Source organism: Columba livia, chromosome Z (genome assembly GCF_036013475.1).
Source record: "Columba livia isolate bColLiv1 breed racing homer chromosome Z, bColLiv1.pat.W.v2, whole genome shotgun sequence".
NCBI lineage: Eukaryota > Metazoa > Chordata > Aves > Columbiformes > Columbidae > Columba > Columba livia.
Window position 1 is genome coordinate 83047447 of NC_088642.1, and position 17662 is coordinate 83065108.

The 17662-nt window shown below is 40.9% G+C and overlaps 1 protein-coding gene across 2 annotated transcripts in view; it reads right to left on the reverse strand.

Moving 5' to 3' along the window:
• KIAA0825 (KIAA0825 ortholog) overlaps positions 1-17662 on the reverse strand; it is a 244823-nt gene that overhangs the window by 23114 nt on the left and 204047 nt on the right. The window lies entirely within an intron of this gene.

Genomic DNA, 17662 nt, shown 5'->3' on the forward strand with positions numbered 1-17662 from the left:
CTCTAAGGATGGAGATTGCTTCCTTATTAGAGCACTGGCAAAGCGGCTCTTCAGCTTTCTGTATGGAGGTTTCCAATGGCACAAGAAACCCATATATTTTTCTCCAAACAGCCACAGAGACAAACGTATCTCTATTTATTGGACTGCAAAAGCAATGCACAGGAAGATTACAATGCCCCAAAGTTCAGTCTTCTAAATACACACTCTGGTTTTCCCTGAAGAAGTAAAGGAAAATAATCCTTCAGCTCCAGCTTTTTCCATGCGCTCTACTTATTCTCTTTGTTGCAGTTTATTTCCTTAGATGTAAAGAGACATGATGTTTATACGGATGAACTTGGGGGCAGTTTTACTCTGTTATGATAGTGGTGACTAAAGAGATGTTTCCTCTGTCCTCTCCATCCCTCCTGGTCACGGTTTCTCTATCACTGGACTGCACTTCAGATGGGATAATCTGGCGGGGCAGAGAGTAATTTCCAGAATTTAACTCCAAAAGAATGATTTTTAACAAGGAATCTCATTAAAAAGGTGGATACTGTGAGAGGCCAGAATCCTTCTGCAGCTGTCCCGTATTCCAGCAGCAAGAGCTCTGCCCACCCTGAGTGAAAGGGACACAACCTGCAATAGCACATCTCATTAAATGCTCATATTTATAATTTCTGACATTTAAGAGAAAAATAAAGGTGACGTGCAGAGTAAACAGTATCGCTGCAGGGTTTTCACTCTACGTTGCTTGCAAACTATGCAACTGTTGCTTTAATAAAGGATATTTACTTTGTCATTTCCCCGCACACCCATCCATCCATGTTTGAAATTGCTGCCCTTGGTATTCCTTATTACTTTTCCCTTTATTTTTCACCAGTTTTTTGTCCAGGATGCTCATGATGCAAACAGGCAACAAGTTAGACCTGTCTCCACCTTCTTATTACAAACAGAGTGACAGAAACGGCACAGTTTAGCACAAAAAGAACTACAGATAGGCAGTTCTACAGATAGCTGCAGTTCTAGCAATCAAATCTTGCGATAAACCACATAAATTCTACTGTACACAGAAATAACAAGACCTTTTTGAACCCTCCTAGTGATTAATTAGAAAGCATGTCTTACAGATTTTTCTCTCAGGTGTAGTAACCTCGTGGACCTTACCATTAAGAACTAATAAATAAATGCTTGGTTAAGCACAAACTGGTTGATAGGCAGTGAAAAAGAGTGATGATCTTGGTTTTTATGCAAGGCAGTTATCCTGCCATGTTACCTTAGAGGGCAAAATAATACCAAATAAAAATAAAATTTTCAAGTGCCTGGTATAATGAATTATTTAGAAAAATTCATTACTATATTTCCAATATTAATGCAACATGCAGGAAGTAAAAAGCTGAAGTTACATACAGGGTACGCTGTTTTCATACCATTTTTAGATTAGTTGCACTAAAAATCTGAAACGAAAATAGAAACAAACCCTACAAATATTATTAACTGGTATAAAGAAATGACACGTCTTTTATGCCATCATATGCCTGCATATTGAAAGATAATGTGGGGGGTTTTTACCTTTAAAACCATTGTATTTGCAGTGTGAAAGGATCACAGTGTGATACAATTACCTTACAGGAGGAAAGGAGATAATATGTCCCTTTAAAGGAGGCTTGATCATACATAAAATATACCGAAACAATTAATTGTTCTCACAGATTACTTAGCACATTAAACACTATATACTTGCCTCAGTATTGCACACATTATGTTAATAAACCACCGTCACACTTGTATTTTTTTACACAAATCTCCTGATGTAATACACAGACAGGAAATCCGAGACGAACTAAAACACATAATAACTCTATTTCTGCCCCCTCTGTTTTGCATTTTCTTAAGTAAGTTATAACTTAAGATGATTAGAAGAGGTATAAATATAATTCATACACGCTTAAATTGCCCAATATGTATTTGCTCATTAAATTTGAGATGCTCCATCCGCATCAGTCGATACGAGGGAGGCGCGGGAGGCAAAGGAGGGGCTATCGCAGATTATTTCCTTCTGGAGAGACTTCTACTTTACAGTTTTTCTGAAGATAAAAGGAACTTTGCCCCTTTGGTTGTTCCTTCCCTCTTTTCTCCCTCCAGGGCAATGGACAATGCGAGAAGAAAGTGCAAAACCCCACAACATCAGAAGTGATGCTTAGCTGGTCAGGTCAGGACGCTTCCATTGAGAGGATTGAAGGATCACTGCTTAAGAGGATATCTGACTTTAAATACAGACAGCAGAATTTCTTAGGAAACAAAAATCATATTGAAAAAAAGAAGGAGAGAGTGGAGTAAAATGTATGCAAAACCCCTAGAGTCAGATCTCAGTACTATTTTAATTTTTTTTTTCAATACAAATAAAATATAAATAGACTCCATAAAATAAACGAGGCAGGCTTTTCATATCCTGCAAAATAAAATATCCGTCTGTATTCTGAAACAGCGTGAGATGTCAGATGCTAAGCACATCAGTGGGCCTTGGAAAAAAGTAAATTTAAATAAGATATGAACTGCGTTATGCACTGGTAGGAAGCACATAAATTAATTTGACCTGTCAGCTGAAAGTTGAAGGGGGTGTGCCCAAGCTTAAATAAATCCTCACGCTGCTTTTGCTAATTAACATCTGTAAAAATCTACCCCTACCGATAGCAGCCTTAATATTTCACTTAACCTGTCTAAAGTTCATCATTCTTCCAAGCTCTTTTCTACACCTGGAGCTACGCCATGGAAATTATATTCCTGAATTTCTGACACGGCTGCATTTTAATCCTTCTTGTGCTCCTTATTTTTGAGATCACCGTTTTGACAGCTCGCCCCCTCCTTGATTAATGTCTCGTAGGAGCCCCTCTATGCCTTGCCTGTAAGTGATCTAATTTTGCACAGGAATGCCTGGGCTGGTACACTGAGCCACCCAGGTGGCCACATTTGGGCTAAATGAGCTGTGAAGAGCTTCATCGAGGGCCACCGCAGCCTCTCCTCCTGTAGCCCCACAGCATGCAGCCCCTGCTCCCAACGCGGTTTATCGCAACCCATCAATGGAAAACAAATGGCCATTCCAGCTTGTCAACGCGCTTGTCTTCACTTTGGGTTGGCCTAACGGTTGGGAGTGCAAAGGGAACATTGCCAGCCTTTGCAGAGCATCATTATGGCTGAGGACGCTGCTCCCCAATGCATCCTGGCCAGTAAAAACATGTAGGAAAAGCAAATTATTTCAATGTTTTGGATCGATGATTAGAGCATTAGCCATGGGGGCTAGAGAAGCTTGTATTTGACAGTCAAGACTTGTTTGGTTCTGACATTTATTTGCTCGTTTTAATGCCACTAGTAAGCGCAAGGTTGCAGCATTCGTTTATGCGCAAAGAACATAACGATAGGGTGCGAAAATAGGAGTGAGGAGAATGACCTTGGCAACATCACAGATCTTTAAGGCAAAGAGATAAAACGCATGTAAAAGTGAAAAAGCTAATTTAAATTTGTTTGTTGTAACTGAGTTCTAATTTTCTCAGACTTGTAAATACGGCTGAAAACATGTTGAAGTGGCAGTTTACAAAGAATTTTTCTGCTGAATTCAACAAGAAGTTGTAGCTGACCTCTTAGAATGAACGCTGTAACAATACATCAGCTTTTAAAAATCACTTGTTTTCCTTAGGCCACGGAAGAGAGAATGAAATAGCTCAAACAGATGGTATTAACTTGTATTTTGAAATTCAAAGACACTGCAGATCAGAAGGTAACTGCTGTAACCACATAGGCAAAAGCAGGGATAGGATGTTCTCCACAGCAGACAATTGTGGATCACAGTGGAAAGAAGCCCAAAATTATCTGTTCTAATCTGCAGTATGTAAATAGAGTGGCTTAAGACCATACCAAATGTGATTTTACATTTGAAATATCTTCTGTAAGAGACTGATCAGTAGCAGAGTCAAGAAAAGAGGGAGAAATGTCTCTGGCTAAAAAAGGCAGCCAACTTCATCCAATAAAGATGCATTAGACAAGAGATGTTCTTTAAACGATTATATGTGTATTTTCAACAACGGCCACCTAAACTGTAGTTTAACAACAGATGAATATTTGAAGCCTCAGTTAAGGGACCAAGTTTTGCTGATGGAGCACGTGGAATTGTTAATGGGGAAATCACTGTGTAAATGATACACTCTACCAGTGCAGTGCCAGGTCCTGCCCTGGTGGGACAACCCCCGGTATCAGTCCCGGCTGGGGTGCAGGATGGAGAGCAGCCCCAGCAGAAGGACTTGGGGGCACCGGGCTGAGAGATCGGCCATGAGCCGCCATGCGCGCTCGCAGCCCAGAAGCCAATGGTGCCCTGGGCTGCATCCCCAGCCCCGTGGGCAGCAGGTTTGGGGGATCCTGCCCCTCTGCTCCCCTCTGGTGAGACCCCCCTGCAGTGCTGGTCCAGCTCTGGGTCCTCAGCACAGACACACATGGAGCTGCTGGAGAGGGGCCAGAGGAGCCCCAGGAATGATCCGAGGCTGGAACAGCTCTGCTGGGGCAGGTGAGAGAGCTGGGGTGTTCACTGGAGAAGAGAAGCTCTGGGACACCTTAGTGCACCTTTCAGTGCTTAAAAGGGGCCCATGAGAAAGATGGGACAGACTTTTGAGCAGGGCCTGTTGTGACAGGGCAAGGGATGATGGTTTAAACTAAAGGAGGGAGATTCAGGCCAGACATGAGGAAGAAAGTGTTGTCCCTGAGGGTGGTGAGAGCCTGGCCCAGGTACCCAGAGAGGTGGTGGATGAACCATCCCTGGAGACATCCCAGGCCAGGCTGGATGGGGCTCTGAGCAACCTGAGCTGGTGGAGATTCAAGGTGAGGCTGCACCTTGAATCCTGCATTCAGTTCTGGGCCCCTCATCATCAGAAGGACTTTGAGGCACTAGAGAGAGTGCAGAGGAGGGAATGGAGCTGGTGAGGGGCTGGAGCACAAGTGTGATGAGGTTGAGGGACCTGGGGCTGTTCAGCCTGGAGAACAGGAAGCTGAAGGGAGATCTTATCGCTCTCTACAACGGCCTGAAATGAGGCTGGAGCATGGAGAGGGTTGGTCTCTTCTCCCAAGTAACAAGTGACAGGACAAGAAAAAATGCCCTCAAGTTGTGCCAGGAGAGGCTGAGGTTGGATATTAGGAAAAAATTCTTCCTGGAAAGGGTTGTGAAGCATTGGAACAGGCTGCCCAGGGCAGTGGCGGAGTCATCATCGCTGGAGGGGCGTTTAGACGAGGTTAGGACATGGTTTAGTGCTTGAGTTAGGTTAGGGTATGGTTGGACTCAATGATCCTGAGGGTCTCTTCCAACTGAAATGATTCTAACATGTCCCTGCTCATGGCAGGGGTTGGACTGGGTGAGCTTGGCATGTCCCTTCTAACCCAAATCCTTCTGATTCTGTGATAACCAATCATTACCTGGGATAATTCATATTATTTTTTTTGTTTCTTCTAAAGGTAGAAATTCAGGTGAATGCTGTGTCATTACAATACAACCACAGCATATTTACCGCTTTTGTTAAAACAGTGGTGCCAACCTACAACCAACCAGCCATTGCATGCCATGGAAGTAGTGGACGGTGGTTGTGTGACAGGACTTGATGTGTGATAATGTATATGCACCTGGCCCTAGGAACATCTCACCCATGGTGGGTCAGTGGCACTACTCAGACCCACGAAAGGCCATGTGAACTGCTCCAGTGTAAGAAGTGAGCACTGCTCATAGCATCGCTCTCCTTGAAGTGATGAGATCGTGTGACAAAACCATTCTCCCAAATTTTCAGAAAAGCCTCAACAAGTGCAGGCTAATGACCCAGCAATAACAAAGCAAGTTACAAGCAAATAAAATTACTTATTTCTTTAAATCTTGACATACTCACATGCTGTTTGCGAATCTTGAGTGCTTTACATACAAAACCAATATATAAAACCGTAACACAGGAGGTTCATTATTTTGTGTATCTGAAAGAATGTACATATATGTAGTCTGTTGCAAAACCGCAGTAAAAAAAACTGAGCTAGAAATTAAAGAACCAGGCAAAGAACACACAACTGTAGTTTTTTTCAAATACATATCAACTCGACTACTTCACTAATCTGAAGTTGTTGAAAACAAGGCATGCAACAGAAAGAAACAGCTGGACAAAAGTTATACTAAGAAGAAACTTAATCCTTAATCGTCTTGTTTTCCAAACACTTTCTGAACAGCCTGTCCAGAATATTCAGTGTCCTGGTTTCAAGTCATCCTACAAAAGACTAACTCGCTTAGAAGTCCTTTTCCCCCTTACCTACTAGATAATGCTACACCATAGTCAGATGTGTAAAAATTCTCTCACAGATACAAAAATGTTGTTAAAAGGTTTAAAGTCAGGTACTTAAAGAATTCAAAAATGCTGGAATTAAAGTTAGCTATGAATTTTAATGACAAAGTTTCATACATCATTTTTCTACCTATCTCAGTCTTTTTGGGGCACAAATCAGAGATAAATCTCCTACTGTGTAACATTCAATATTGTATTTTCTGCTAAGCATTCAGTAGATGACCTTATCTCTAATTTACCACACACTTCAAAGCTTTTATTATTACATTATTATTAATTTTCTCTTGGGCTTTTCTGTTGCAGGCATCACTCTCTGAGTGCTTCAAAATCGCTAAAGAAAATATTTATGCTACATGCTTTGAGGTGAATAGATGCTACCCTCTCTAATGCAGTGCCAAACTGGGACAAAGATAAAAACCACATTTGAGTTCCTAGCTTAAGACACTGTTAATGTCCTCTTGAAGAACACTTACACCGCACAGGGGTTTCCTTTCTGAAATAACATTGAATCACAGGATGGTTTGGGTTGGCAGGGACATTTAAAGCTCATCCAGTTCCTCCCCTGCCATGACAGGGACATCTTCACCAGCTCAGAGTGCCCAGAACCCCGTCCAGCCTGGCCTGGGATGTCTCCAGGGATGGTTCATCCACCACCTCTCTGGCCAACCTGGGCCAGGCTCTCACCACCCTCAGGGCCAACAATTTCTTCCTCATGTCCAGCCTGAATCTCCTTTAGTTTAAAACCATCACCCCTTGTCCTATCGCAATGGGCTGTGCTGAAAAGTCCGTCACCATCTTTCTTATGGGCCCCTTTGAAGTAAAAAAAGGCCACAATAATAATATCTTCCACTGACTTTATCTACAAACGCGAGTACTCACATCTGCTCCAAGAAACACATCATATTCTCCAGTTCGCATCTCCTGTTCTGCCTGTGCACCAACTCTGTCGAAGATGTGAGAGTGGACGAGTTGGGCACACGGTTCGAGGGCTGGGATTGAGTATCTTTCTGCAGCAATCTGCCCACTCACACGTCCCGACATCTGCGGTGACAAGGCGGAGGTTGCTCTACTGCACAGCACATGGTCCATCAATGTCATAGTCCGTGCTGTTCACCAAGTGAACATGTCGTCACACAGAAAGAACGAAAAAGTACTGGATCCTGTAAATAAAGCTCTCCTGTGCTGTAAGCGGAAAATGCTCATGTGTCTTGGTAACAGCTCTCTGTACAAATACATGTATGTGAGGATATGGAATTTTTGTGAAGCATACACCAAGAGAAAAACTTAATGAAATATAACAAGGGCAAGTGTAGAGTCTTTAATCTGGGCAGGAACAACCCCAGGTTCCAGTGTAAGTTGGGGAATGATCTATTGGAGAGCAGTGTAGGGGAAAGGGACCTGGGGGTCCTGGGGACAGCAGGGTGACCATGAGCCAGCACTGGGCCCTTGTGGCCAGGAAGCCAATGGTACCTGGGGTGGGTTAGAAGGGGGTGGTCAGTAGGTCAGAGAGGTTCTCCTGCCCCTCTGCTCTGCCCTGGGGAGACCACACCTGGAATATTGTGTCCAGTTGTGGCCCCTCAGTTCCAGCAGGACAGGGAACTGCTGGAGAGAGTCCGGCGTAGCCACCAAGATGCTGAAGGGAGTGGAGCATCTCCCGTGTGAGGAAAGGCTGAGGGAGCTGGGGCTCTGGAGCTGGACAAGAGGAGACTGAGGGGGGACTCGTTCATGGGGATCAATATGGAAAGGGAGAGTGTCAGGAGGATGGAGCCAGGCTCTTCTGGTGACAACCAGTGACAGGACAAGGGGTAATGGGTGCAAACTGGAACACAGGAGGTTCCACTTAAAGAGGAGAAGCAACTTGTTTGGGGTGAGGGTGGCAGAGCCTGGCCCAGGCTGCCCAGGGAGGTTGTGGAGTCTCCTTCTGTGCAGACATTCCAACCCGCCTGGACACCTTCCTGTGTAACCTCATCTGGGTGTTCCTGCTCCATGGGGGGATTGCACTGGATGAGCTTTCCAGGGCCCTTCAACCCCTGACATTCTGGGATTCTGTGAAATATCTAATGGTATATTTGGGTGAGCATTTAACCTGAGATGGTAATCAGATGAAGCTGAATTGGAAACTTATAGCTTAATATAGTAGAATTTTTTAAAAATTATCCAATAACAATAGTTATTCTAACTCTGACATAACAAAACAAAATGTTAGATATTACTTTTCCTATTACATTTTCTTAATACCTTGCCATTGTCATCAGAAGCATAATAGAAAAAAAGACTTTACTGTGCATACATTATTTTCTTTTGATCAAGCAGGTGCACTGGTATTTCAATCACTTTAAATCATAATTAAGTTTTTTTCACTGCTTTTTTTTTTTTTTTTAATAAACACATTTTGGCAATTATATTCTGAAAGGATTTTTTTTTCCTTTTCCCCTTCTTTTTTAAAGTTATATTTCTAAAGCAACAGAATAGACAGCTTTATTCACTCTGGAAAGGTGGAAGACCTTACCCAGAATGATCTTATTATACTATTCATAATGAGAATGACTCTTCCACATCATCCTTAGTTTTACTTTACACCTACACAATACTTTTGAGTTGCTTAAAGTTGCTCATGATTTACAGGCTTCTAGATCAAATAAGAATTAAAATTATAAAACATTGAGGTGAAATGACAAGACATTAATGCCCACATTACAAGGAAAGTTTTTTTATGACAAAAATATGGATTTTAAAAAAATGGTACATTACAGATAAATACTATTCAGGTAAGAAGTTCCTACAGTAGAACGGGATACATTTAATTGAATATAACCTGGAAAAAAACAACAGCCTACATGTTCAGAAGTCACTGTGGAGTTTAGAAATTGTAAGTGATTTTCTACAAGGTCTAATTCCCGTGGTTAGATGCTTAACGTCACTTTTTCACAGGCTCCAAGCTGAGCCTTTTTGAAGCACCTGGAATGTAACATGAAGAAATGTCAACAGGAAGTTTTATCCACATTTAAAAGGACATGACAGCAGTCTAACCCCAAACTGACGATGGAGAACTCTCACGTTGCGCATTAAGACAACGTGTATTAGCTCTGGATTGAGCTAATACACCTCATGTTCAGACACTGTGTTCAAGCACTTGAGCAGCCTCCGGTTGGCTTATTTTATTGCCCTGATTCGCTTTACAGAAAGGTAAGAAAGGAAAAAATGAAATAGCTGCCACTGAAGAGGCACAAGTGACTTTGTTTGTACTTGTTGCAGTTAATGAAAAATACATTTCTACCACAAAAAAGCCATGATCCACCCACACCAAGAAGTAATTTTTGGCTCTAAGGTTACTAGTTCTGTGTATTTCACTGCACCTGTTGCAGGTTTGATTCACCTGCCTTTGGGTACAAGCCACTGCTGTGTTTTTCTAAATGTATTTAGGGCAAGAAATGAAATGGAAGATTAAAATGGAAAAGATTAAACTACTCATACTGGCATCAATAAACATCAGTGGGTATTGTAGAAGGGGCATGATAATTATAATTAAGGATAAATATTCAAGAGAACTTTTGCTTCTGTATCTGGATTTTAGCAACACGTTACAGGCTAACAGTGTGAGCAATACCATTTGATGAATTTATGGCAGTAAAATTCACTGGAGAGGATGCCTTGCTGCTACTATATTGGTCTAGAAAAGCTCAGCTTTAGCTGTCCCTGTTGCTCAGTCAGAAATCGATTGGTTAATATTTCACTGTGTTAAAATCATCATCTTGCTACTTAAGATTTTAAGAAGCAATAGAAAAATAGTACAGCGGGTTATTTACCGGCATGCAATAATCACATTGAGAATGGCATTTACAGAGCCATCAAAAAACACAATTTCACTGCAATATTAAGACTTTTGTTGCAAATTTCAAGTTACAAAATGTGTAAGTATGTATTTACACAATAAATACCTAATCCTAAATAAGTAGCTAAAAAAAAAATCACATTATAAGGATTTCTTCATGCAGTATTCAGGTGATTTTCAAAGAAACAAAAGAGTCCTTGAAGAACACTGTGCAATCTTGGACTATTCAGCCTACGTGTGTTTTCCTAAGCATGATTTTAAAAGGAAGCTCTTTATTCTTCTCAATATAATGGAATTTAATGGTGCATGGATGCTCAGTCCCTTACACCTGAAACTGAAGACAAGCATGTTGTTGATATATATGTCTCTCTCTATATAATACAAACATATATTTAAAATAATGTTATTATATAACATTTACTTGTAAAAATACAGTGGGTTTAAACAAGGTCAACCTTTTTATGATTTGTAAGAGGTACCTACAGTATTCTCAGTAGTTCTGAGCAAGAGCTTGGATATTAAGACAAGAGTTAATCACAACTCTCTTTTAAAGGATAAAACTACCTTCTTTAATTATTACACTGACAATTTTGTAATTCAACAATATAGTCCTACTAATAATTCTGTCTAGAAGAAATTTGCATGTTTTAAATTGGAGACATTTTAAAATACCATAGTTAAATCCTGACTGTAAGAGAAAGTTCTTTTTTAGATTTATTTCAGCTTCTATCAGGTGGCATTATTTTTCCAATAGTCACTAACTCCATACATCTCATTTGAAGCAGCTATGTCCAACCTATAATTATTTTCTTCTAATTAGAGTAATTAATGGTTAATTATTCAAAACTATTCTTCTTCAAAATCAAACCCATTTCTTGCCATGGCACTTTTAAAATGTAAGACACAAATAAAATATTCCTCAATGCAAATTTTTTTGCAAGAAAAGAATGTCTATTTTGCTTTCTTAAAATAGCATTAAAATCTTTGTATAGCAGTAAGGACTCTGATAATAGCAAAATCAGAGACAAAAATCATTTGCTGGTGTATAGGAGCACATATGGTGTCCTGCATAGGGCTGGTTTCTTTAATCTGTACTGAGTAAGAGTTTTCCTGTGCATGAATAAGCTCTGATGGTGGAAACGAACACCCTGAGATCTCAAAAACAGTCAAGAACTCAGATTTCCTAGAATCTTGTGCAAGATCTGGCTTCAAGTATTCCTTCAATCGTCTGGACCAGCTGCTGAGAGCTGCTGTTCCTCACTTGATGTGCAATATAAATACTCCTTTTCATGGAAAAGTCACACAGAATCCCAGAATGTCAGGGGTTGAAGGGCCCTGGAAAGCTCATCCAGTGCAATCCCCCCATGGAGCAGGAACACCCAGATGAGGTTACACAGGAAGGTGTCCAGGCGGGTTGGAATGTCTGCAGAGGAGACTCCACAACCCCCCTGGGCAGCCTGGGCCAGGCTCTGGTCCACCCTCAGCAGGAAGAAGTCTCTTCACATATTTAAGCAGAACCTCCTGTGTTCCAGTTTGCACCCATTGCCCCTTGTCCTGTCACTGGTTGTCACCAGAAGAGCCTGGCTCCATCCTCCTGACACTCCCCCTTTCCATCTTGATCCCCAGGAATGAGTCCCCCCTCAGTGTCCTCTTGTCCAGCTCCAGAGTCCCAGCTCCCTCAGCCTTTCCTCACACGGGAGATGCTCCACTCCCTTCAGCATCTTGGTGGCTGCGCTGGACTCTCTCCAGCAGTTTCCTGTCCTGCTGGAACTGAGGGGCCACAACTGGACACAATATTCCAGGTGTGGTCTCCCCAGGGCAGAGCAGAGGGGCAGGAGAACCTCTCTGACCTACTCACCACCCCCTTCTAACCCACCCCAGGTACCATTGGCCTTCCTGGCCACAAGGGCCCAGTGCTGGCTCATGGTCACCCTGCTGTCCCCAGGACCCCCAGGTCCCTTTCCCCTGCACTGCTCTCTAATAGCTCATCCCCCAACTTATACTGGAACCTGGGGTTGTTCCTGCCCAGATTCAAGACTCTACACTTGCCCTTGTTCTATTTCATTAAATTTTTCCCTGCCCAGCTCTCCAGCCTGTCCAGGTCTCTGATGGCAGCACAGCTTCCAGTGTCACCACTCCTCCCAGCTTGGTGTCACCAGCAAACTTGCTGACAGTCACTCTATTCCCTCATCCAAATCATTGATGAATATATTGAATAATACTGGCCCCAGCACTGCCCCTGAGGCACTGCACTGGATACAGGCCTCAACTGGACTCTGCCCCATTGACCATGACTCTCTGGCTTCTTCCCTTCAGCCAGTTCACATTCCACCTCACTACCTGCTCATCCAGACCACACTCCCTCAGTTCAGCTGTGAGGATGCTGTGGGAGACTGTGTCAAATGCTTTACTGAAGTCCATCAGATAAATCCAGTTAAAACTAGGCAAGAGTTTCAGGATCTCACAATCTGTGTCTCACAGGTTTTAGTAACTGAATGATCGACTGGAATTTTTTCCATACTTCAGTGCGTAACTTACATGAACTCACCACTTACATTGAGATAAAATTAAGCACTGATTTAATAGCCTTGTTTTGACAACTAATTGCACACTACAGTGCTGCAAGTTACTTTTGGACTGTATGTTGCAAAACAGTGTAATTTGCATGACCAAGGCAAAATCTGTTGAGAACAGTTTAAAAAATGGATACATAGAGCAGTAGATGTAAACTGCAAAACTGTATCATGTTGCATTTAGTAAAATAACTTTTCCGACTGATTTTCTGACAGATTGAATATTTTATCACATCAGTTGCAAAATCCAGAAACAGCATGCTCTGTGGCACTTGATATTGGATTTCTGCTTGTTTTACATTTCATTTCACCTATATCCCTCCAAGAAGATCAAATTAGTCACAAAAATCCAAATTCCAGTAATATTAGTCATTAATATATGGAACAGCATTATTACCTGGATGGATTTTTAGATGAACTCAGTGGCTTTAGTAGAATAGAAGATTATTTCTATTTTTTCAGCCATTTTTTCCTCTATAAAGATGATGCCATAGGAAAACTACTTGTAGTAACTTGTTAGTGCAGTGCCATGACAACTGAATTCAAGGAGCCGTGGCTTGGTTTTCTATAATTGTTAATGGTGTTTAAAGTCTCATTGATGTGACCTGATGTGACCACATAAAAATCCACACTCAAAAGCACCTACAACAAACCAAAGAACCGCAATAACTAAAGATTTTGAAGAAAACCAGCCCTTGCTATTATCTACCCGGAAAGTTCCTGCATTGTCAGAGTTTATTTATGGCTGCACAAATAAAGCACAATGGTAAGGCAGTCCTACATATATTGAATATGTTACCACATATTAAGAAAAACAGTCAATCATTCGTCCCAAAATTCAAGTCAATCTGTGCCGGGTTTTATTCTGTGTTGTTATCATCTAGCATATTAAAATATTTTGAAGTCATATAAGAACATGCTGCAGAACGTAACCCACCAAGTCTTTTCATTGGAGCAAACAGAACTTTTTGTGGTCTTTGTTGGCAGAAATAGAGTTTGTTTCCATTTGAAAGACCAGGCACACCACAGCACCCCTTTTTTAAACTTCAGCTTGATGTTAAGAGACCCAAGAAGTTATTTCTTGGCCCACACCAGAACCTACCCCAAAAATAAAAACAGCAAAAGACACAAAAAGCTACTTTCAGAAATTACCGTGGTAGTATCAGTATAACATTTTCCTCGCAATTCTGAAGTACAGATAAAAGCCAGGGCTTGTAGTGCCATATCATATCTTGGAAGTATTTTCTTATAATTATGCACACAAAACTGATGTATGTGCCTGACTTAAAATCTGCCCCTAAATGCTTAAAAAAATCAATACATTTTTTGCAGGTTCATAGACTAGCTCTTTATGTTACACAGATAAGAGAACTTGTGTCACAGTTTCATAACTTTATTTACTTATCTGCTACTTCTTTCTGTGACCTGCAGAGCCTCATAGTTTTCCTCCAGCCCCTAAAATGCTTGTCTTAGGCTTTTTCCAGTGAAAGATGACCAGTTACACAGCTTTCCCACAAGATGCCTTATATAAACAGCATATTTTAAACAAAGTTGTTTGACTTCTTTGGTTACTAGAGGGAACTATGGCAGGAAAAGGGGGAAAAAAATCACATCGTAGAGTTTGTTTTAAATCATGGCCTGTTCTTGTTCATTGAGCACCTGAAACTCTTCCATTACTACAGTGAGTATGTCATGTGTAGCATCTCTTTCTAACACTCGTGTCCCCCACCCAGCTGGCTGGACCCTTTGGAGGCTCTGGACTTGACCAGCCTCTAGAAATATCTATGTTCCTTATCAGAATCGCATCCTATGATAAGAAAATGAATCGTACCAGGCTGAAGTGGCATTTCTGTTTAGCGTTGCCTCCTTTGACTTAACCCACTTGTCCACCCAAAGTTCTGTCCCGCTGGGTGTTTCTCCAGCCTTGAAACCTTCTTGTCCTGTAGCTTGTGTCTATGCCTTCCAGTGGCCTCTGATGACGTGTTCTACTCTATCTTTCTGTTTGATGCACCCTTTGGCCTCTCCAGCTTCCTCATTCCTGGCTTTTATATTGCTCAGACTCTCAAACCAAGAGAAACTTTTGGCTTCTTTTGTAGATGCTCATGAGACCAGAAGGGTTTATCTCAAAATCAAAATCAACTCTGAGTGCAGAAAGAAGAAAATCCCTTTAAAATCCATAAGGAACATAAACCAGAGAAAGTCTCTGTCCCCTGACACAGGCTGCCAGGAGCTAAAAAATCACCAAGATGATAAAGAAAACACAATTTACAGAATAAAACAACCTACACTCAAGGAGAAAGAAACGTATGGAAGGTCTATTACCTCTGTTTCATGGGAAAACTGTCTATTTAACAGGATGAGCGGTGTTGTAATGTTTCTCACTGTTTGGGACATGAAGTTTATCATTGGCAAAGAAAACTCTTGATATTTTCCTGTGGCTTATTCAGTTTTCTGATTTGTTTTCTGTTTGGCTTGTTGTCTTGCTTTGTTTGTTTTTGCAAGGAGATTAAACCATGCCAGTGTCCTGGGGAAATCTGTCACAGCACTGACGTGAACCTGTAAATCGGGAGTCAATGGTGGTCAGGGAGACAACCCACACAAGTTCTCAAACAGCCTTTCCTTGCTATCAGATAATCATGACTTCTCACACTCTCCTTCATTGCCAGAAGGACGCCATTGCTGATAGAATAGAAATATTATTGCTAATTTTCAGCTACCTCAAAATATCCCTCCAGAGGTGCTTTTTTTAAGGATTGAATCGTCATTTGACAACTTGCAAAGAGGCAAACACAGACTGATGAAATGGAGAGCCAAGTGTTGTCCAACGGTAAATCACAGCAAAAGGTTTTGGTTACAACTGAAAAACAAACAAAGATACAGGAAAGAGAGCAGGCACAGGTTTGTCCATTTCAGAATGTAACACGCCATACTCTGTGCTAGGAGGCTGTTAACTAAAATATCAGAGTTTTAAAGAGAGCTGCGTTTTAAAACCGGAGTTCCAACTATTTAAAAATAAACGAGAGATCAAAATACAAGATTTTGACATGGGCAAGTGTAACTAAATAACAAAACATATGTTTTATATATATATATATATATATATATATATATATATATATATAAATACTCAATGTTTTCTAGGAACTCCTTTCACCAAAATTAAAGATTATTTTGCTGGACATAAAATTTCAGTCCCGCTCAAACCACCACCACTTTGTATTTACCAGTGTGACCCTGGATGGCATGTACAAAGTTTGTGGCCAACCATGACAAGCATCTTCACATGATTAATATTTAAATCTACCAAATCAATTAGCTATTGGCTGCTAGCAGTCAGGGTTGTTAAGCTTCCAGCCAGAAAATTTGACCGATAGGGAAATCCCACACTAACTTTCTCACATAGAAGCTTGGGAGAAATAAATTTGTACACTTCAGCAAAATGGTCCTCATCCACCCCAAATTCCACTGCCACTCGTAATCCTAATAGTCCGCAATTATTACTTGTTCTTGCTTAGGTGAACAAACCCAGAAACTGTGGTTCATCAAATAAATTTACCCTTCCCGCTTAGCAATGAGGGGGAAGGAAACAAAGAGCCAAACCCTCTGTATCCTACAGCACATCCATGACTTCTGCATTCATCAAGGAGTTCTTCCCATTGACTAACAGAGGTATGAAAAGCACATGAGCAAACTAAAAGGATGATAAATAAATAAGGCAGTTTGATACCTATTCCCAGAACGCCCGCAGGTTTCAATGAGTATGTTGCAATGCCTCACGGGAAGAAATCACAGACAAAACTGTTAAAGAAAGGAATGTTGCAGCATGACTTAGCTTCTCATAACACTAAATGGTTAATAATGCAAGTGCTGACCTGATGCATCCAATGTCTAATTAATCACATCATCATTTTTTTGTTAGCACAACAAAGTGGAATGGAAACACTTCTCTTTTATATAGTTAAAATGCTGCATTTAAAGCAAAAAAGCCCCACCACTAACAGATGAATGATAACATGAGCTCAGTCCCATGCGGATGGATGAATGGTGGTCTCTCATGTATTTGAGATTTTGTCCCTAAAACAAAGCTTTATGTGATTTTGAAACACAAATAGTAATGCATGGAATTCTGAGTACCATATTTTCACTGACTATTTACCTAAATTGATGAACTATGACTTTTAATAGTATTTTAAGTGTCCCTCCATGATTATAAACTACGAGGTCAGGACAGGTTTTTCAGGGCTTTATCTAGTCTGGTGCTGAAAAACCTGGCCTGACCTCAGATTTTACTTCCAGGGATCCCTTTCAACCTGAATCACCCCGAGTCCATGATCACCCCAAGTGCTTCACCTATTATTGGTGGATTACACTAAATATATAGTTTGTTACTTGATATTATTTTTCCATAAGCCTGATTCTTGCCTTACTAAGGACTGTGCCAAACAGAAGGCACATCTTCCTATGTTAGCAACATTAATCTAAAGTACTTACAATGATCTTTACATTTCTTCTATGCTAATTAGCCCGCATATTCCAACTCCTGATTCCAAGTGGTGGGTGTGGGAGATAAAGGAATCGCCATCATTTATCAAAGGTTAAGGCTACATTCTGAGATAATCTTGGCTTGCTTCTTTTAAAGGAAAGCTACTGCACAATCAAAAATTGCTAGTGGTTTGTAAGATATAAAATAAGGAATAATGTACTCTCCAATTGGAACTTTAGGCTAGCAATAAAATATTGAAGAAAGCTGTATTCAGTAGAATGCAACCTCCAAAAATTTATTGCTTTTTCTTGTCATGAACCATGTTCAATTATAGCTTACTGGAAACACATTATTTCAGACAGTGGGTAATTCTAGAGATTCTGCCTATTTTGCTGAATTCATATTATAGGCACCTTTTTAACTTCTCCATTAAAAAAAAAAG